The sequence below is a fragment of the Rhinatrema bivittatum genome, chromosome 2 (assembly GCF_901001135.1).
Source record: "Rhinatrema bivittatum chromosome 2, aRhiBiv1.1, whole genome shotgun sequence".
In the NCBI taxonomy this organism is placed as follows: domain Eukaryota; kingdom Metazoa; phylum Chordata; class Amphibia; order Gymnophiona; family Rhinatrematidae; genus Rhinatrema; species Rhinatrema bivittatum.
In genome coordinates this window covers 198446829-198470338 of record NC_042616.1, presented here as the reverse complement: position 1 = coordinate 198470338, position 23510 = coordinate 198446829, and the positions used below count along the sequence as shown (strand labels likewise).

The 23510-nt window shown below is 43.5% G+C and overlaps 1 protein-coding gene across 1 annotated transcript in view; it reads left to right on the top strand.

Annotated features, from left to right (window-relative positions):
- Positions 1–271: 271 nt before the first annotated feature.
- LOC115084320 (anterior gradient protein 3-like) overlaps positions 272–23510 on the top strand; it is a 73435-nt gene continuing 50196 nt past the window's right edge. Inside the window, exon 1 of the mRNA XM_029589032.1 lies at positions 272–385. The gene's annotated coding sequence lies outside the window, so the exon portion shown is untranslated. The remainder of the gene's footprint in view (positions 386–23510) is intronic.

Sequence of the window (23510 nt, the reverse complement as noted above, 5' to 3'; positions counted from 1 at the left end):
GTCCAAATTTCAGTGGAGGTTTCAGTTTTCACTGGGCTTAAACCAGCCCTAAACTACCTCAGGATAAAAGAAGAATGCACAGGTCCCCCATTTACTTTTGCATCCTAATTTGCTGACATCTGATACAAGTTAAGATGGAGAGAAAGTAGAGCATTCAATGCACAAGTATGGGAATGCACAAAGGCAAAGTTTAAAAAAAAAAAAAAAAGTTGGCTTGAGACTTCCTGCCATGTTCCCGTGTTCCTCCCAGGTGACTCATACCTTGTTGCCATGGAGACAGAGGCACGCAGGTCAGGTGTCCTCTGTGTCTCTATATATCACACCTATTTTAACTGGTAACTTTCAGAACAGGAAGGATATTTTTGTATAAACCTCCCCAACTCATGTAAGTAAAGGCTTTGCAACACGTTTACCGAGTGACATGAAAACCTGATACAAGTCGTGTAACTGATGGGTTAAGTTACTATGAGGGTTGTAAGATCAAGCCTTGGAAAGCGTGTGCTTGAAAGAAATGTTTAGCATGCTTAGCTTTTTATCTGGCTTAATTTGTATTTACATAACTTAATGTTTACTATAAGGTTTCTGTGCTAACAGCGGGAATAGCTTAGAACGTGCATTTCTCAAATATGCGTAACACCGCACCACGGGTTTTTAAGCTCTGATTCACAAAAACCTATAATGTCTGTAGCAGAATGTTTACTGCATTACTTCCCTTTAGAAGCCATCACTTCTTCCCATGCAAAAAGAATGAAACTTGAGCAGTCTTTAAGCTAAAGGTCTATGCATTTACAGTGAATGTGTTTCTTATAGGCATTTATTTGTAGCGATTCAATAGATTTTGTTCATTTAAAACATTTTATCATTAACTTTTTAATGGCATTCTTTAGAGCCTTTTATCAGAAATGAAAATCAGAATATAGGACCCATGTATAAAGTCTCCACAAGCTGAATGCAGTATACAGATATCTAGGAATATCTTTTCTAGCAAAATAAAGTGAACTATTCAGTGATCGCTTATAAAGGTTTTTCTTTAACAGTATAAAATCTGTTAACAATTTGGCTAGAATAGTCTTTGCCTGTGCAACTATTTATAATTAGTTACAACTAGTATTTTTTATTTTTGTGAAGTTTTTTCCAATAGAAAGATTTAAAAGGAGTAAGAAGTGCAGGAAAATTATGCATAAGAGACCTGCTTTTTGTGTCCATGCACTATGTATTATGCTTAAAAAGACTGGATTCAATGGTATATTGGGCTTCTTTCAACCAATCCAGTTATGCAATAGCAATGTTCAAATGTCAATTACATAACAATATAGATAAAACCCAATTTATGCTGCATGTAGTAATATTGGAATATTACAAATGTGCTGAAATCATATTCCATGGTTTTCTGAAAATTACTAATTTATTCTGAAACTTAATGGGCAACCCAAACTCTGAGTTGATCTATCACTAACCAGGAATTTTATGTTTGGAGTCTATTTACAGGCAAGCAGTGATCATTTAAAAAAAAAAAATTACAAGAAGTTCTAGAAATTCAAGTATTTCAGATTTTCTTCTCTAAATACTGATTATGATATGTCAGACTCTATGAAAGAATTCTAAAGCCCCAAAGGAGGAACACATTTTAAATAATTTAAGTGGGTGTGTATCAAGAGCTTTTGTGTCCTGCTTTCATGGTATTAAAGAAGACCTAAAATCAGTGAATGGACTCTTCTGGTTTTATTATCTTTGGCTTATTGTATGATGCAAATTCCCTTGCCCATGATGCAGATTTTATATGCCCTGATTTTTTAAATTTCTGCACAATTTTCTAAAATATACTGGCATATGTTTTGTCATTATTTATGTGTTTATTTTATTTGATTGATTGATGAACATTTGATATTCCACCTTTTCCTAAGTTGGTCTCAAGGTGGATTACAATCAAATGTATAATTACAAATTTCAATTGCAGTTGCATTTCAATTAATATTCAAAATAATTTATACAATCAACACAGGAACGAACATGAAGGGAGCATATAAGATGTAAAAAAAATTGTGTATGTTGTTTGTACTGATCACATTGCTGGATGTAGCGGAATGGAAGAGCCATAAATACATAAATAAATATAAACAGATATGGTTAGAGATACAAGGCAGATTGTAGAGGTCATCTAGTTTGATGATACAGTCTCATGTTCACGCTCTGGTAGTCAAGTGGTAGAGAAGTCTCTTACACAGTCTTTGCTACATTCTTTATTATGGAATCTAGGAGAAGGCCTGGCTGAATAGCTAAGCCTTAACTTTCTTCCAGAAGGTAAGGTAACGTGTCTCTAGCCATAGAGATAGGGATATCTTGTTCCTTAATTTTGGAGCACAGCAGCTGAATACATGAAGTCTTGAATAAGGTAATCTGGTAGATGCCAGAGGAGGAGAGGATGGGGGAGACAATTGGGAGGATCAAATATCTCTCCCAGATTCTATTTTCCTACACTCCCACAAGAGAACATCAGGGGCAGGTTTATTCATGTATTTGAAGGCAAAGCAAAGAGTATCCTGTATTTGATCGTGAGCCACCAAAACTGATTTATGATTGGCTATATGTCATCAGTTGCTTTGGCCCTTAACACATTTTCTGGCAGCCATATTCTGCAGCATTTAGTCTTATGGAGGTGGTGAATGCACCACACTGGAGTCACATGTTAAAGGGAGATTTCAGAAACATCCCTTTTATCATGCTAAGAAATATGAATTTTAAAAAATCATGTTTTATGGAGGAGATTGATTCTAGTTATTAAGAAAAATCCCATTTCTGACACCAGCATACTCCTAATTTAGGGGTCTGTGCCCTAAAGCTTAGTGTGCACAATCAGCTTGTTTAGTAGTGTGCCATGAACTAAAAGCCTTCTGTTCCAAAGCCCTAGAGAATTAACTTCAAGTTGGGAACCTAGACCTTCAGATTTAAAATGTTTCCTGAGCACAGCCCTTAAAATTAGGCACTTTAAATCACAAGACATCTAAAGAATGGGTGGGGATGGTGCGGAGAAATTAATTTAGGCACTCAGCACTGGTTTCCAGCAATGGATGCCTTACTTTAGGTTCTCCCAGTGCCTGCTCAGACTTTAGACACCTCAAGTTAAGACACCTAAAGGGTCCCTTTCCTAGAAGGGGTGCATGATGCTAGGGTTGATCCATGTGATCTTTTAGCTAGTATACAGCAATGGTCATTCCTGTGGACAGTTTGTCCAATGGCCAAACAAGCATTGAAGACTTCAGCATGAACATCTGTCTGGTCATCTATGGTTTCTTTCATCTCACTTCTTAAAAATCTTTGGATTTGAATATGCACCTTTTTCCATATAACTTTGAGCTCTCACAAAATGTGGAATCATACGGTTAATTCCCCAACATTACAGAGTGCTCTTAGAGGAAGAATGCACAGATGGCAATTCCCATAGTCAGAGCCATCAGATTGCTCACAGACATCACTCGGATGGATCTGAAAGGGTTGGGCCAAGCAACATCTGAGCACAGTCCTTTTTCTCCTTACACTCTGTCAAGACTAGATGTCCTCTGAGGGAATGGCTGAAGAAACAGCAAGGAAGGCTGTCTAAAAAAGCCGTGAGGGCAACAAAACAGGATTAGCAGCCAGATGTCCAAATAGTATCCTTTATTGGGTAGTAACACGAGTAAATGAACAATGCCCAACTCTGGCCAAGTTTCGCCGTCTTACATTGGGGGTACGTCAGGGGCTACAACATACAATAACACATACATGTAAATCATAAAAATCATAAAAACATGACTGAAACGCACATTAAAAATGGTTTTCTGTCTGGGCTTATGTAATTGTTTGGTTCTCATTCTCTGTCCCTTTGCTGGAGTCCTGCTTCCAGAATTTACCTTGCTTCATCGATTCCAGCATATTTTCTCATTTCTCCATATCCACTGATTCATCTCACCTGGTCTTCCTGTTTCCAAATGTTCACTTATGCTTCATACTATATCCCTGCTTAGTCCTGATCGGCACCATTTTTTATTAGTGGCAGCCGACGGCCCGTGAGCGGGAGATCGCTCCCGGGACCCCCACTGGACCACCAGGTGATTTTAAAATGTTTTGGGGGGGTTTGGGAGGGTGGGGGAAGGTAGGGGATTAGTTTTAAAGGGTCGGGGTGGGTTTAGGGGTTGTTTTGGTGTGCCGGTTTTCCTGCCCTCCCCCCAAATAACTCCCGTTAGTGGACACTAACCCGATTATCGATTTTTCACGATAAATCGGGGGAATTTCTATTGTATCGAGCTCTTTAACGATTTTTGACGATTTAAAATATATCGGACGATATTTTTAAATCATCAAAAAATGATTCACATCCCTAATAGGCAGCGGTGTCTTCCAGGCAGAAGTGAAGTCCAGATAGCAAGTCCAGGAACATGGGCCCTCAAGGAGCGAGTACCAGTTCCAGACAGCGACTTGAAAGAGAAAAGAGAAAGAGGCCCCCGAGGAGCGAGTACCCCAATAGAGTTGTCCAAGTGGAGGCAGAGTAGCTAGGTTCGGAGAGCGAATCCCATCCGAAGGAGTTCTAACCTTGCTAACTCATAAGCTAGCAATCGCGTAGGCTTTTTGTATCCTGGATGCATGACATCATCACAGGGGGGCGCCCCTGAGGTTCGCACCACTGAAGGTACTTGAAGCAGGGACACGCGGCGCGTGTGCCCTTAGGCAGCTGAACAGCATGGCGGGAGGCAGCACCCAAGCTGGTACGGGGATGCCAGATAGGACAGCAGGAAGATGCCACAGCAGCCAAACGTCTGTCAACCGCAGGAAGAGTCACCAAAGAGGTAAGAAGGGCAGAGTGGAGACATTGGGCAGTGACGGTCGCAACAGCTACTTCTAAATCTGGCAAAATGGAGGCTGCTTTCGCAGCCGCAGTTGGCATGAAAAGAGCGAAGCAAGATCCTCCCTCACCGGACAAGGCCCCAACACCTAAATCGATGGCGTTGGCGGATTTAGCTCTGACCGAATTAAAGCAACTGAAGGAACTAATTCAGCTTAACATCGATGCTACAACGGCTATTCGCGGCAACCTTCAAACTATGTCAACTGAAATGAATGTCTTTCAAACACGACTCAATGATCTGGAGACGCTAACTTCATCTCTGTTGTTGGCAACTGTACCATTACCACATCTAACCAAAGATGTCGAGAAGCTGCAACAAGACATAGAGGACCTATCTAACAGGAACAGCCGCAATAATATTAGGATATTAGGAGTTCCGGAAGGGGCTGAAGGATCGGATATATTGGACTTCGTACTTAAACTAATTCCCTCCACTCTGCAGGTAAATTTCGATCAACCCTTTGAAATCAAAAGGGCTCACCGGGTCCCTTCCAAGATGCTGCGAAACCCGAGGTTCCCCTGGCCTATAATCTTTAAAGTTCTAAGATACCCTCAAGCCTTGATGATTCTAACGTCGGCTCAGAGCAAAGCCCCTGTTCACTACCAAGGCCAGTCGATCCTTTTCATTCCTGATTTGGCGAAAACAATGGCTGTTCACCGGAAGGCTTTTCTTGCCATGCAGCCTCGGCTGCAGGCCCTAGGAGCGAAATATGGCGTCCTATACCCGGCACAGCTGAAAATAACTTTTAATAACCAGATGAAAATCTTTCACACCTCGAAAGATTTCTTGCTACTTCAAGAAGAAGCTTCAGGAACGGTTACATGAGAGGCTTCCTATTCAGTTGTACTCTCTTTTTTTCCTGCTAAACTGGAGATTCTTCAGCGATGTCTGAACACACATTCTCAGACTGATGAGGTCTCAATTTTCTTTTTTTTTATTCCTGCGATTGTTTCCTAATTCTTTTTGTTCTTCGTTCTCTTCATAAGGAAGTAGTCTATAGTCCGTGGTGTATTCCTTTCTTTTTTTGGGGCCCAATCTATACTGTTTGTAATTAATACAGAGCGTATCCATTATTGGGACTTCTGTTGGCATTGTATGAAGGTTTTTTTTTATATGTGTATTATCAAGTGTTTGGAGTGTGGAAGCCAAGAGTTTGGAGCCATCAGTCCACCTAGAGGCTCTTTATTCCTTTTTGACCTGTAGTGCTTGTACTGGTTGGTCTTAGTGCCTCAAGATCTTTATCCTCTCTTCTTTTTCATGCTTACTCCCTTCTCTTTCTATGTATACCTGCACCTTCTCTCTTTCTCCTGTTGTCTCCTTCCCTGCTCTCCTCCCCTCTTGTTTTTGCCCTGATTCTTATATAGATATAGATCATTTTGATTCACATGGGGGCTTTCTACACCTGTCAATATCCGCTACACCTCACTCATGACGACTACCATCTCTCATTTTACTCTGGTTTCACTAAATGTTAATGGCTTTTCACACCCCATCAAAAGAAAAAAGATACTAACATTTCTGCAATCTCTGCAAGTGGACATTGCGCTCAATCAAGAGACCCACCTGAATAATTCAGAATCATGCAAGCTAAAACAGCAATGGGTCAGGTGTTTTTTAGCCCAGCAGTCAAGAAAAAGAGAGGGACCGCTATTTTGCTCCACAAATGTTTGGGTGCGCAGATTCTGCATCAGGCAGCAGATGTTGATGGCTGTTGGAATCTTCTTCATATTCTCCTACAGAATGAAAAGTTCTCTATTCTCTTTATATGCACCCAATCAGGATGAGCTGGTTTTTTTTAAGCAGCATTTGCACAAATGCTCTCCTTGGACTCAACACAATGCATAATAGGGGGCGACTTTAATCAACCCCTAAACCCTATCCTAGACATAAAATCGTCCGCTAAACCTAATCTCTCCAAATCCACAACCATGCTGAGTCATCTCATCTCTACTTATGGACTTTCGGATCCCCGGAGTTTGTTTCATCCTAATGGCCTGGGCTACACCTTCTTTTCCTTCCCACATTCTTTCTACTTGAGGATATACTTTTTCCTCACCTCCAGCAGTATGATCCCCAAGATACATTCGGCTAAGATCTGCCTGATTTTAATTTCAGATCATGCTACGGTAACACTTACCTGCAGTTTACAAATAGATCATCAATGGTGCTTCAACTCCACTCTTTTATCAGATCCTGCTTTCATGGATCTGCTCAAAATCAAGATCTTGGAATACTTCCAACTTAATACCACATCAGACATTGCTATCCCTACTCTCTAGGCAGCTTTTAAAGCTATGATCCGGGGCGAAGTAATTAGTTATTCCATACCTCAGAAGAAAACCCAGAGGGCTGCTCTTCAAGCTTTGCATCAAGAGGTTGCTTTACTGGAACAAGCTCACATCCTAGCTCCCTCACCTTTGACTTTCAATACTTTACTAAAAGCCAGATATCAATACAATCACTTATTCAGTTCACAAGTGAAGCTGAATCTCTTTCAGACCAAAGCTCTCTATTATGCTGAAAATAACAGATGTGGTCATTTGTTATCATCTCTATTAAAGAAAAGAATGGATAAAAAAATGAATTGTGAAAATTCAATCCCCTTCTAAACAGTTGTTGACTTCAGATACTGAGATTTTGCAAGCATTCCGAGACTTTTATGCTTCCCTCTACCAATCCGAAGTATCCTTACCATCTGAAGAGACTCATAGATTTTTGTCATCCTTACCTCATGTTCCTCTCACAGATGTTCAAACGGCTAGCCTGGACACTCCCATCAAGGTGTCTAAGCTTATATCACCTTTCTATCCTGGATACACTTGTATCATTCCCCTTCTGCTTTTCTATATATCAATAACCAGATGTCCACTCATTTCCCCCATTTTAGAGGTAAACGGCAGGGGTGTCCTCTCTCCCCGCTATTATTCAACCTGGCTTTGGAACCATTGCTGACGGCTATTCGACATGACTCATCTATTACTGGGATTGCTGTTGGCACTGAAATGTTTAAGTTGTCTGCTTATGCTGATGATGTTCTTCTCTTTCTCTCAAATCCTGCCTCTTCCCTCTCTAGCCTTTTCATGCTCATATCCACTTATTATTCTCTTTCTGGTTACAAAATCAATTGGCATAAAACGGAACTCCTCCCCTTAAATTACCGTGGCACTATTATAGATCTCTCCCAGTTTCAGATACAATAAGTGCATAAAGGTCTCAAATATCTGGGGGTATATTTCTACATGAACCTAGTGGACACTAGGAGTGTGCATTTGGTCCCTACGTATTGGCAATCCGCAACGGATGTGGCCATATTTGTTGTATTCATGGGGAAGCGAAACGTATCGCAATTCCCCACGAACACACAAATCTTTGCCGAATTATTCAGCAGCCTAAAGAAACCAATTTAAATAAACCCCCCACCCTCCTGACCCCCCAAGACTTACCAAAACTCCCTGGTGGTCCAGCGGGGGGTCCGGGAGCCATACCCTGCACTCACACCCTCGGTCCCGGTTTCAAAATGGCTCCGATAGCCTTTGACCTACTATGTCACAGGGGCTACCGGTACCATTGGTCAGCCCCTGTCACATGGCCATCGGCGCCATCTTGTGCTCCTACCATGTGACAGGGGCTGACCAATGGCACCAGTAGCCCCTGTGACATAGTATGGGCAAAAGCTATCGGCGCCACTTTGATTACTGGCAGCCGACGGTCCGAGTGCAGGAGGTCACTCCCAGACCCCCGCTGGACCACCAGGGACTATTGGCAAGTCTTGGGGGACCCTTCTGACCCCCACAAGACTTGCCAAAAGTCCAGCAGAGGTCCGGGAGTGACCTCCTGCACTCCAGCCATTGGATGCCAGTACTCAAAATGGCGCCGATCGCCTTTGCCCTCACTATGTCACAGGGGCCTGTGACATAGTGAGGGCAAAGGCGATCGGCGCCATTTTGAGTACTGGCAACCGACGGCTGGAGTGCAGGAGGTCACTCCCGGTGCCATTTTGAATACTGGCAGCCGATCGCCTTTGCCCTCACTATGTCAGCCCCTGTGACATAGTGAGGGCAAAGGCAATGGGCGCCATTTTGAGTACTGGCATCCGATGGCCGGAGTGCAGGAGGTCGCTCCCGGGAGTTTTGGTAAGTCTTGGGGGGGGGGGGGTCAGGAGGGTGGGGGGTTGTAGTTAATTTAATTTTAACAGGGGAATGAATAGAAATTGACGTATTAACGTATCGGGGCACCATACGGCTGAATGCAACGTATCTGCCCCCCAATGAATCCGAATCCTGAATGCAATGAATGGTGTCCCTCTGCACATCCCTAGTGGACACGATCACCTATTGTGAAACGATGATCTTGCAACAGCTCCTGGATGCTGCATTACAGTGGCCTCCACTACACTTAACCTGGTGGGGCAGACTGGAAACTATTAAAATGGTTTTAGCCCCAAAAATCACTTACGTTCTCTCCATGATTCCCATTTTCTTTTCTGCAGATTTCTACACCCACGAGGACCGCTTATTAACAAGATTCTTATGGCACAATAAAGCTCCTGAGATTGCACTTAAAAAGCTAAAGGCCAGCAAGCAATTAGGGGAGGTTAATTTTCCAGATTTTTATGCTTATCATCAAGCTTTCATTTTACAGCAGGGTTATCAATACTTGTTCCTCAAGACCATACACTGGATCACCCATGGTGGCTCTGCATAGAACGAAATCTGTTCTCCCCCTTCCCATTGGAAATTTTCCCTGGCATGACCTTATCTCCTCGGTATGCTTCTAATCCGATACTATGCTCTCTCCAAAGGGCGTTTGCAGAATTGGAAACCTTGCGCCCACCACTAACCTGCTCATGGCAAGCTTAAAAGATAGCCCCTTAATGGGGGAATACCCTAATCCATATTGACAGCAGTCCTCTCAATTGGCCTATATGGCAAGATGCTAATATATGGTCTCTCTCCGATGTGTTTCAAAATAGTGCTTTGTGCCCTTTCTCGTTGTTGCAAGATCGATACAATATTTCCAAGTCTCAATTTTATGCCTGGCTGCAGCTTCATAATGCTCTACAATCCTCTGAGAAGCGCATACTTGATTTTGACAAATCCCCTTATCTACTTGATATCTATATAGAATATGGTTCTAAAGGTCATATAGCATTGCACTTTTATAGATTAATTAAGCAACTGTCCCGAGGCATGGCAGTGCAAGCTTTGTACAACACCTGGTCAGATGACCTATTGGAAACGCCTTCCACGGCAGCCTGGAAGTAAGTATGGAATACCTCTGTTCGTATATCACTGTCTTCCAGTTTAACACAGATGGCATTCTGTTGCGTTCATGCCTGTTCTTGCCCTCGCTCCACCCTCTCTACCTTGGTAGCGACTCCCTTCGGGTCTGACAGACAGATGCTGCCGCGGCTTCTCCTCACCACTTCTCCCCAGAATCCCCGAGATGGCCTGGCGCTGCGAATTCGCCATGTTCTTGATGATGTAAGGGCGCACGCATGCGCACGTGCTCCAGAGTTTGTACCGGCAAGGGCGCAAACCTCGGGGGCGTCCCCCCGTAGTGACGTCATCCACTTACAACTTAAAAGGCCTTTGCTTGCAACTACGAATCGAGTTAGCAAGGGGGGGGAAATCTTCTCTCTGCTGCTCTGCCTCCACAAACTTACCTAGGGGTACCCGCTCCTCGGGGGCCCCGCTCTCTCTTCTTGATTTCAGACTGCTAAGACGGGATCTGGTACTCGCTCCGCGAGGGCCTACATCCCTGAATGCTCAGAAGACTCCTTACTGCCTTGAAGCGATTGCAGACGTAAACACTGTGAGTTCTATTACAGATAGGAACTGGTACTCGCTCCATGAGGGCCTATGTTCCCAATCTCTGAAGACTCTCTTCTGTCTAAGACGTTATCGCAGGTATGGAGATCGTGAGTTATTATTGCAGATTGCAGATAGGAACCAGTACTTGCTCCACGAGGGCCCATGTTCCTAAAACCCTTCAAAAACTCTCTTCTATCTCAGAAGCTATCGCATACCTATATCTGGTGCATTATTATTTCATATTGCAGATAGGAACCGGTACTCGCTCCACGAGGGCCCATGTTCCTAAAACTCTTCACCGACTCTCTTCTATCTCAGAAGCTATCGCATACCTATATCTGGTACATTACTATTACAGATTGCAGATAGGAACCAGTACTCGCTCCATGAGGGCCTATGTTCCTAAAACCCGCCAAAGACTCTCTTCTATTCCAGAAGCCATCTCATACACAGATATTGTGAGTTCTTATTTCAGACTGCACATAGGAACCAGTACTCGCCTATGGCTCCTGTTCCTGAATATACTGAAGACTCTCTGTTGCATAGAAGCCATTACAGATATCTACAATTGTGAGTGTACCATCTACTACTGGTTATATATCCAGCATACCCTGTCTACTCACTACCTATAGTCTCTCTCTACAGCTCAGCAACCCAGAGATCGCAATTCCAGTATCTGAGGGACTTCAGCCCTGCCGGGCACATCAGCTCACTACTGCCACCTCTGGTGGTTCTACTTCCTGTCTAATAAAGAACTATCTATGTTTGTCTCCATACTCCAGCCTAGCCGGTGGTCCCTCTCAGGATATCCTCCTGTGGGTGTTGTCATCTGCCATCGGCCCAAGGATTCACCAATTTACATTAAAGTGTTCATTCCTTACACTACTAGAGTGGTATCATAACAGACTGCCACTCTGTGGGGAACCAACCCATAACAGATCACTAACTCCATCTACGGAGTACAACGGACTGCAGGCTACTCTCCTCGGGGGAGCAGATTCCATAACAGATTGCTACTCCTCCTCTCTGGAGGAACATATCTACATCAGGTTGCTAACTACTCTCCTTTGGAGGAGTTGATTACTAACATTCTGCTAACTCCTCCCCTCTGGGGAAGCAGATCCATAACAGATTGCTACTCCTCCCCTCGGGAGGAGCTAATCGATAACAGATTGCTAGCTCCTCCCCTCTGGGGGAACAGATCCATAACACATTCTTTATACTACATAGGGCTGTGTGGACCCCATGGAAACTCCACAGAGCAGGGATAACCCAATCTCATGCTTGCTGGTCATGCTCAGAGGCTAAGGACACCTTATACCACATGCTTTACTCTTGTCCTTTCACACACAGATTCTGGACACAAATCTGGGCAACTATATATGACATTTTAAAACTAGATATTCCACTCTCCTATCCTATAGTTATTCTTAAAGGTGCTTATGCCTCCCTCCTGCTTTCTACCCCACACCGCAAATTGTTGGATTTTTTATTTACAGTTGCACAGCACAATATTTTATATAACTGGAAGAATAGTGATATGCTCTCAGAACATCTGTGGTGGAACTCCGTTTGTCTTTATTCCAAATATGAAAAGGCTATGGCTGTAAAGTTTAATAGGTTAACTTCTTGGTCTCTAGTGTGGAAGCCATTAGACACTTATCTCACTTCTAGATGAAAAGCTACTATGTGTGGATGTCCTCTCTCCTGATATAGTCATGATGAGTCATCCTCTCCTCCTCCCCTACCCCCCCCCCCCCCCACAATCCCCATCTTTTTATTTTCTATTTTTCTCTTATCCTGACCTCTTTTTTTTTTCTTTTTTTTTTTTTGTTCCTTCTATAGCCTCCTTGCTGGGGCTATCCCCTAGTTTCTTCTTATACTCTCTCTTATTATAATGCTATTTGCTCTGTTATGTCTTGGTGGTAACCAACGCTGCTTATAAGCTTACCTTTGTTTCAACTCAGACCTTCATGTATATAACTGATTTTATTGTTATTGCTGTTTACATTGTACCTATACCTGTATGGCTTCAATAAACAAATTTAAACACACACATAAAAAAAAGGAATGAATATATTTTAACAGAAAAATCACACTCCTCTAAAGTAAAGCCCCTACACTGCAATCTGTACATGGCCCACAAAATCCCCAAGCTTTCAAAAAGTTTCAAGCCCAGTTCTCCCAAAACGTTATGTGCCTGTTAAGCCCCCAAGGCAATCCAAAGCTCCTCCACCCCTTAGGCCTGTAACCTCCTACCACCTCCATAAGGCCAGGGCCTGTTCCTACTTTGTGTTCTTGTAAAGCAGATAACTCAACAGCTCATCCCTGATGTATTGTTCATGCTGTAATCATGGAGCCTGGGAAACTGACAATGATGTTCAGACCAAATTTTTCAGTGAGATGTTGCTCCAGTGTTGTAAAGAAAATGGGACAGGCATGCCACCTCTCAACATATTCTGATATGCATGGATCTTAGCTGCTTTTTCTTTGAGGTCCCGATTATTAGTAGACTGTTTGCCATTGTCTTAAGAGTGACTGTGCAATGCAATAATATTTGTTTCCAAATAGAGTTTATTGTTGTCAGGAGCTTCCTTGTTGAGTATCTGCCAACGAGCATGCATATGTTCTCAAAGATCAGCTTCAGAATGCAGTGGTTTTCCTCCTGAGTGAATTTCCACATCATTTGGCATAGTTATGCCCTTTGTGCTGTTATTTGCGGTGCAGCTTGATATTCCTCTTCCTCCTATGCCTTCTCCACATGCTCCTCTGCCACTTCCTTCTCCTCTTCAAACTGTTCAATTCTCGACAGACTTAGGAGGCACATGTTTTGTGATGTGCCTATCTCCTTTACATCTCTTCTTTTCCTTTCTCCTATCCCTTTCTCCCCCTATTATGTTGTCTTGTACTTCTTCACCCGTTGTGTAATGGGCCTTACCTAGGCTATATGGGGCTCCTCTGGCACCACTCTTTTCTGACTGCATCCCTACTCCAACAGTCCCTCTTCCCTCTCCATCTCTTTCTTCACTATTATAGACCTCCTTCCTGTAACTTCCATTCTCCTCCTGACACTTCCACTCATCCTTCTCTCCTCCCTGTTAGATCTATCTACTCATTCATCTCTGACATGCCTTCCACACCTATGCACATGCAGAGATACTCAGCTCCTTCCACACTCCATTCTCTCCCTACCTTCTCTCACTCTTCACTATCAAAACCAAACTTATACAGAAGACAGACGGAGATAAATATGCTCTCATGCCCTCACTCTTATATCTGTATCACACAAAAGGTACATAGGACAAGGCACTCTCCACAACCTTTAAGTTCTTCTGAGCTGCAGTTGCTTTCCCATTCCTCCAATCAACACTAACAACCTGCCCCCTGTGCCAGACTTTATTTTCTACTAGTTTGAAATAATGAAGAGGAATTATGGGGAAAAGGGGACTAAAAATGCTTAGTTTAGTGTATTAATGCTATCTGTGTAGCTTCCACCCACTATATAGTACTCAAGTGGATGAAGTGCTAAGCAGGTTGCAGCCCATTTTCATATTTATCCCAGCTGCCTCGGTAGTCAACTCTGGAAGTCACCTTGGGCCTGAACTGCTCCCACCTTTCACTCCTTGGGGAGGTTGCAGCACATCTGCATACTTCTTCCAGGTGCCTCAGAGTATACGCCAACCCCCTTGGGCTTCCACCAGCTAGCCAGGAAGTGCACATGATAGCTTTACCTCAGATCAATAGATTTTTCCTTCTCTTTATTTCCTGTGGCTCCACTAGAAATACACATCCTGATGCTGATCCTTTCCAGTCTTATTCTCTGCTGTAAACCACTACTAACATTTTTTACCTCACCTGCCATTCTGTTTTCTGCCCTACCTACTGCTAGTGAGGTTCAAAATGTTCTTCCTCTCATCCAGCCATGACTACTCTCCCTACATCCTAGTCACTGTTATCACAACTCCACCTCTCTTCTCTACCTTCTGCTCCTCCTCCTACTCTCAGCTGAGGATATCAATCCCAATCTGGCCTTCCAAGGCAATTGTCACCCCACCTGTGCATATCAGATCATTACCTCTTCATTTATACTTGTTCTTTTATTATTAACGGTACAGATACCGCCTTGCTTATTATGCCTGGTAGATGATATGGCTAACTTAATTAAGTATATTTCTCTGAATGTTCGAGGGATTTCATCTCCTGTTAAGAGGAAACGTATCCTATAATTTGCACCCAGACAGGAAGCACGGGTCCTCATGCTTCAGGAAACTCATTTAACCAATACAGAACACGAAAAGCTGAAACAGGGCTGGGTTGGAGCACAATGCCCTAAGTAGGGGAGTAGGTATATTGATTGATAAAAACTTACCCCTTAAGGTATGTCATCAGTATAAAGACTCAGAAGGTCACTATATTCTGCTTGACTGTGAACTATTCACTCACTCTTTTACCCTAGCCACAGTAAATGGTCCTAATTATGATCAAGGAGCATTTTATATGGGCTTACTAGATACCCATGGTGGTTTTTGGAAATGCCCATATGTTGGTGGTGCCTGGAATGTATGCTCGGATGTAATGCTAGACAAATCATCCCGACCTAATAAAGAACACCCAGGGTCACCTGCCCTCAGGGAGTATGTGGACACACTTGCTCAGACTGACATCTGGAGATTTTTCATACCCAACGGCTCATGACTATACTTTCTATTCTCCTAGACAAAACATGTACATTAGATTGGACTTTTTTCTTTGCTCCTCCTCTGTAGTATCTACAATTCATGGATGTGATATTTTAGCTAGCACACTGTCGGACCACTCTCCGGTGATACTTACTTTGTCTCTGGGAGAGACTTCCCCCCCACCTGTATGCCTATGTGGCAATTAAATAATACTTTGTTGGGCCATGCTCACTTCCCTGACCTGTTGAAAGAAGCTGATGAAGAGTTTACTGTCTTTAACCCAGCTGAAGACTATTCTCCAATACTTAGATGGGAAACATTTAAGGCCTGGTTCTGGGGTAAACTAATTAGTTTTGCCAGTTTCCTTAAAAAGGAGCATGTGACTAAGGTTCAAACCTTGACCATTAAAATTAAAAGATTAGAAGATCAGCACAAGCGTGATTGTTTACCCAGAACATACAAAAAGTAGGAAACCTGTCACAGGGAACGATGCTCCCTTGAAACTGATAAAATTGAAAGGGCTTTCAAGCTGGTTAAATCAAAATGTTATCAACCTGAGAACAAAGTGGGTATCTTTTTAGCAAGAACTGTGCGAAAAAAGATTGGGAAGACCCACTCTCAAGACCCACTCAAGACCCACTCTCAAGATTGGGAAGACCCACTCTCAAAAAAATCAAACCAGCCTATCATCCATCAGACAACCTGCCCACCAAAATACTACTCACATGCCCTGCTACTACAGCCAAACACATCGCTAACATTCTGAACAAATCCATTACCCTTGGCCAAGTCCCAAAGCAACTCAAGCATGCCATTATCAAACCCACTCTCAAAAAACCTAATTTGGATCCCAATAACCTAACCAACTATCGCCCTGTATCAAACCTCCCCTTCCTCTCCAAAATACTGGAAAAGATTATCAACAAACAACTCACCGAATATATTGACGAACACAACATACTCTCCACATCCCAATATGGTTTTCGCAAACACCATAGCACAGAAACGCTACTCATCACCCTCTCAGAATCTATACTTAAAGCCATAGACAATGGACAATCCCACATACTTGCACTGTTAGATATCTCTGCGGCTTTCGACACTGTCAGCCACTTCACACTCATCAAACGCCTCATGGAAATTGGCATTGCCGGCACAGCCCTACTATGGTTCCAATCATACCTTAGTGACAGAAGCTACAGTGTAAAAATTGGTTGTAACAAATCCAACCCTGTCAAACTTTCTCAAGGAGTACCACAAGGTTCATCCCTCTCTTCAACCCTCTTTAATATATACCTCCTCCCCCTCTGCCATCTCCTCTCCAATCTGGGCATCCAGCACTTTATATATGCTGACGACGTGCAGATACTCATTCCTATCAATGATTCCATTGAAAATGCAATGAAGATCTGGAACTCTGCTCTTTCTGAGATTAATAAATTACTCTCCGATAATTTCCTAGCACTCAATACTAACAAAACAGAGCTACTCATTCTTTCTCCCCCTAACAACCCTTCATGCAGTCTCTCCCCCACCCCCTCACTACCCGGTTGCCCTCCTACCCTACTAGTCCGCAACCTTGGCATCATGATAGATTACCAATTTAACCTCAAAAAATTTATTTCAGCCACTATAAAAAGCGGATTCTTCAAACTCCACACCCTGAAGAGAATTAAACCTCTGCTCCACACCTCTGACTTCCGCACAGTACTGCAAGCGATGATCCTGTCCAAAATTGATTATTGCAACGCTATCCTCCTAGGATTACCAAAATGTACGCTACAACCCCTACAGTTATTACAAAATGCCGCTGCACGCATCCTCACCAATACCCACCGTCATGACCACATTACTCCCGTCCTTCAATCATTACATTGGCTCCCCGTAACTTTCAGAATAGTATATAAAGTACTCACGCTCATACACAAAGCCATTCATAACCATGACATGCAATGGTTCCCTGAACATCTCCTGCTTCACACCCCGACTAGGCCCACAAGAACGCCTCACCAGGCCAAACTCCAGACCCCCTCTCCTAAGTTCATGAAGCACACTACTTTCAGAGAGCGATCATTCATTATTGCAGGAACCACCCACTGGAATAAAATGCCTTCCCAACTCCGCCTTGAACCCTGCCACAAAAAATTCAAGCACAATCTTAAAACATGGCTGTTCAAACTAGCGTACCCTGACTAACGAACTGACTCTCCCCTTAGATGCGACAAAATCCTCCATTCCGACCCTCGCCCTTTCTACTTTCTCCCTCCACCCCCTGTGGATATACCCATCCTCCTCCCCTTCCCTTATTACCATCCCCTGCAATCTACTCTAATTGCTCTGATTTAATTCAATTATTTGAACTAATATGTACATATGTATATAATTCTCGTATCATATTCTCCTACCATTGTTAACCCTCTCCCTGTTAAAAAAAAAAAAAAAAAATGATAATATTGTAAAGCTTGTTGCTAAGTTATGTTACAATGTGAACCGAGGTGATGTTTTGCAAACGTGCCTCGGTATATAAAAAACCCTTAAATAAATAAATAAATATTACGAATTAAAGACAGTCGAGAAATAGGCATTTCAACCTCTCAGGGTAATGAAAAGGTTTTTTGGCAATACTTCTCTCAGCTATACTCTGTTACTGCTCAGATTCCTTTGGAAGACATCTTGTGGGGGGTTTTTTGACAAAATAGTTTTTATTGTCAAGGGATGTACAAATTCGCGCAAAAAAAACAATACTCACAGCATTATACAGAAACAAGAGTTTCAACTATATGTTGAAGCCTCAGTATGACGTAACAAAAATATTAATCATTGTGGACAGTGAGAAAAGCACAGCCATCTACAGCCCCCTTTCCTTTTATCACTTCAAATTTCCATCCACCCTACCACCCCATAAACAGTCATACATCTCCTGAGCCAGGTTGGACTCCTGTCCCCCACAGCCGCATTCTCTCTCCTCACGCATACCAGACATCCTGCATCCAATTCACTTCATCCCCCAACCCCCCCTCCACCCCCAGAGATCAGAGAAGTTAAGCCCAAACATTGGAGTATCCAGCAGTGTGTAGATTTGCCTGCATCTGTCTAGGTAGTCCCCTAAAAAAAAACCTGCCAGCAGTTCTTGTAAAGTTTGTCTCTTGTGTGATGTCCCAAAAGACAATCCATGCATTCCAATTGGAGCTCTGATGCCATCCGGCAATACCAGGGTGCAACAGTGGGAGAAGTATTCGGTTCCACCCATATTGACAAAATAGTACAACACGCCATTAGCATCGCTAAACGTCCAAATTTGGCAAGGGAGAAGACTGCGAAGAGGGTGTGTAACCACCATGTAACCAGCATGTTGAGCAGTTATGCCTGTACACTGAGAGATAACCTTTAAGACCTGAGTCCAGAAGAGACATACTGTCGTGCACTGAAGGAGATGATGCATCAAGGTGTCTTCCTCCTTGCCACATTTGATGCATAGCGGGGAATCCATTAGCCCCATCCGGAAGTGCCATACATCATCGTAATAGGATATATGAAGAAGTCGATATTGTAACTCCCGAAGCCCCAAGTCTGGGTTTTGTGTATGAAGGGATTTAAACCATCGCTGCATTTGACCAGATGTCACTTCTCTGTCCAAAATAGCCGACTAACGAGATGCCAATAAAGTCAGATGATCTCTACTTTTGTATTCCATGCCAAGCCGCTTCCAGCCAGCGATAGTGTTAGTAAGACATGCCATATCAAAAGGTTTTGTGGCAAACAAGGTTTCCGCTGCTAGTACCTCCACCGACCAATGTAGAACTTGTATATAATGTTGGACTTGTAAATAGCCAAAGAAATGTTTAGATGGTATTTGAAAGGTTCTCATTAGGGTTTGGAAGTCAAAGAATTCATGTGTTTCGGGATCAAACATGTGGAAAAGAAATACCACCCCTCTTGTAGCCCAGGTTTGAAAAATACCCCTGCAGTCCCGGCCTGGATGAAAGTCCAGATTCCCTAACAATGGAGTCAACAAGGAAGAGAGACCTCGCAGGCCACTCAACCGTCGTAACCATCTCCAGGCCTTTATACAAGGGTAAATTAAACATCTTGGAAATACCAGTGCCCTTAACCCTAACGGGTTTAATTGAAGAAGAGAGAGAGGTGACCAAGGAGCAGCCATGCTATTCAATAAACCCGCATCACAGTAACAATACTGATCTATGATCCATTCTCCCACAAACCACAGCTGGCAGGCCGCATTATATAGCCTAAAATCTGGCAACCCGTAACCTCCCGCCTCCTTAGGGTGTTCCAAAATTGTATATTTTATGCATGCCTTCTTACCCTTCCATATAAACCAAGTCAAACACGAGCGCAGGCGCTGTACATCCTGAACCGTTAACCAGCAAGGAAGCATATGCAAAACATATAGTATTCTGGGCATAATGATCTTTTTTAACATCACACACCTGCCAAAAAAACTCAGCTCGAGAGGGCACCATGCTGTCAGCTGCGATAGGATTTTGGCAATCGTGTCAGTAATATTAAGATCATATAAAAGGTGGAGATCCCTAGGGACCCAAACTCCCAAATATCTGAGCTTCCCAGGTGCCCACACAAATGGAAAGGAGCCCTGCCAGGTAGTCTGCAGCCGCGGATCCAACGCCAAGGCTTCAGACTTGGAATAATTTATCTTCAACCCCTCTATCTTCTTAAATTGATCAAAAATATTAATAATAACAGGCAGACTAATAAGGGGTCACCCCAAAAATAACAGTATGTCATCCGCAAAGAGCACTATCTTAAGAGGGTGACCACTAAGGCTGAGCCCCGCGAAACCCTTTTCCGCCCACAATTTCATGGCCAAGGTTTCGATAGCTAGTACAAATAAAAGCAGTGAAAGGGGGCACCCCTGTCGTACTCTGCATTGGAGTGCAAAAGAGTCCGTAGGGGCTCTGTTCAACAAGATTCGGACACTGGGATTTTTATATAGGGTTTCAAGCCATGTTACAAATGCGCCTGTAAAGCCATATTGACTCAACATCCAAAACAGGTAATCCCAGGACACTGAGTCAAAGGCCTTCTCTGCATCCAAACTCAGGATCATGGCTTCTTCCACAGAATGATAGCTTAATGCCGCTATAAGTTGCCTCGCATTCCTCACTCCCTGGCGTCCCTTAACAAAACCCGTCTGACCCTCTCCAATCATTGTAGGCAAAATCTGATTAAAGCGGGCTGCCAATATGGCCGCCAAGATTTTGATGTCCACATTTAGCAAGGAAATAGGCCGGTAGGAGCCAAAATCCGCAGGGTCCTTGCCTTTTTTTGGAATAACAACAATAACAGATTGATTAGCCTCAGCGGGCAGTTCTGTAGTATTAATTAAGTCATTATAAAATTTAGAGAGCAGGGACAGGAGATGAAATTTAAGGATTTTATAAAACTCTGCCCCTAGTCCATCTTGCCCTGCTGCCTTCCCTTCCTTCAAGCCCTGGACCACCAAATATATTTCTTGTTCGCTAACAGGTTTATATAGCATTAATCGCTGATCCAGGGATAAATGTGGCCATTGTATCTTTTGAAAGAATAAGGTCGTGGCAGCAGGATCTCGTCCCTTCCTCCCATAGAGTTCCTTATAATACTCTAAGAACCGTGCTGCAATATCTGCGGATGCAACCACATGCTGACCATTACGGTCCTTTATCCCTGCAATAACTGTTTTCTGATTTCTGGGCCGAATGAAATGTGCTAGCATTTTACTGGGTTGATTGCCATGTTTATAGAGCTGATATTGGTAGTAGCGTAATGATTTGGAAGCTCTTTGATGTAAATGGCTATTTAGAGTCTCTTGCAGCTGATCAACACGGCCCTTATTAGTTGGGGACAGATCAAGCATATGCTGCTGCTGAGCGTTCTTAAGCTCAGTAGTGAGGCGTAGAATCTCCTCGTTACATTGTCGATTGATTTTGGCAGTGTAAGCAATGATGAGCCCCCGCATCACCACCTATCCAGCCTCTCATAACATTGCAGGGGAGAGGTCAGGAGTATCATTAAACTCTATATACTCCTTCCAGCATGTTTGCAGGTGGTTGTGAAACACATTATCCAAAAACAAGTCTGGTCTCATACGCCAGGAAAAGGCCCCTCGTGACTCCCTACCGCATAGCACTGTAATGTGAATTGGCGCATGGTCCAATATTGTAGTAGCACCTATATCCGCTTCCACTACCGCAGGGAACATTTTATCAGAAATTAGCAAATAGTCCAATCGAGAGTAGGATTGGTGTGGATTGGAAAAAAAAAGTATAATCCTGCTCAAAGGGGTGCAGTACTCGCCATGCGTCAAGGAGCTGAAACTCCTGACATAGAAAATTGATCCCTTGGCTCACATCCTACTGAGCAATCGGTTTTGCTGGTCTACAATCTAACTGTTTATTCGCCACTAGATTAAAATTGCCCCCTAATATTAAAGTGTACCCAGACAGTGCAGTTAGTAAACCTACTAAATGAGAAAAAAATTTATGAGAATAGGTGTTAGGCGCATATATATTGCAGAACGCCACTCGTTGCTGATTAAGAGTTCCCACAGCCACCACATATCGCCCCTCCTTGTCGTGATACTTGCGGGTAAGTTGAAAAGGTAGCTGCTTATGAATAAGAATAGCTACTCCTCTCTTACACATGGAGAAGGAAGAGAACAAGCACTGCCATACCCAGTCCCTTTTCAGTTTCCCATGCTCTGCATCATTTAAGTGCATTTCCTGAAGGAATACCACTTGTGACTTTGCGTGCTGAAACATAGCTAATAATTATTTCCTCTTACTTGGCGAATGAATCCCATCTACATTAAGGGATGTTATTTTAACCTTCTCCATTCCCATATGGAGATGTAGATAGGCAAAGGTCCCCTCCCCAGGGCCTCGTATCTGCAAAAACAGAGGATTCTGGGGCCTCCCAGCCACAACCCCAGGACCCGAAGCATACACAATCCAGTAAACTGTTCCCTGGTCTCTTCCCCTGGTCTCTGTCCTTGACCTTGTTCCCCCTTACAGTTTCCCCTTGTAACATCCGATCCCCATCACACAAACACCCAGTCAACACATACATCCACATCCACTCAAACATCCTAACAGACTCCAAGAGGTATAGGGTCCCCATCTTCCTTCCACCCTCTATCAGGTGTCCCTAGAAACCCCCTCTCTCCAAGCAGCCCCCCCCCCTTAAGATCCTGGTCAAAAACAAAAGTGGATTTCAATATACCCAGCTAGCAGTTCTGACAAATACTCTATAGGCAGTTACCTAACAGTACTAGGAACTCCCAAATGTAAACTGAAACTGCAATATGTCTGTGAATAAACCGGGTGCCTACCATAGCTCAAGCTGGCATATAAAATTTTGAATAAACTGAACTATCAAACTTTAGCATTTAACAAAAGTAGGACTTTTCAGGCCCTTGATCCCCTAGAGAGACAAGTCACAAAGGCATAGGCCACGTAGAACCTAATAAGAAGAAAAACCTATGCTATGCCAGGGTTTTGCAGCTTTGCGATGAAGGCTACAGCCTTTAGGGGTGTGCATTCGTTTTGAACGAATGCACATTCCGCAACGTATAGGTCCCTATTCATTGCATTCGTGGGTCCGTGAAACGAAAGGCAAACCCTACAAATGCAACGTATCATTACCGAATTTTTCCTCGTCTTAAGGAACGAATTTAAACAAAACCAGCTAAAACCCCCACCCTCCTGATCCCCCCCAAGACTTGCCAAAAGTCCCTGGTGGTCCAGCGGGGGTCCTGGAGCGATGTTCTGCACTCGCGCCGTCAGCTGCTGGTATTCAAAATGGTGCCGATAGCCTTTGTCCTTACTATGTCACAGAGGCTACCGGTGCCATTGGTCGGCCCGTGTCACATGGTAGGAGCAATGGACAGCCGGCACCATCTTGTGCTCCTACCATGTGACAAGGGACGACCAATGGCACCAGTAGCCCCTGTGACATAGTAAGGGCAAAGGCTATCAGTGCCATTTTGAATACCTGCAGCCGACGACGTGAGTGCAGGAGATCACTCCAGGACCCCCACTGGACCACCAGGGACTTTTGGTAAGTCTTGGGGGGGTCAGGAGGGTGGGGGTGGTCCAGCGGAGGTCCTGGGGCTATCT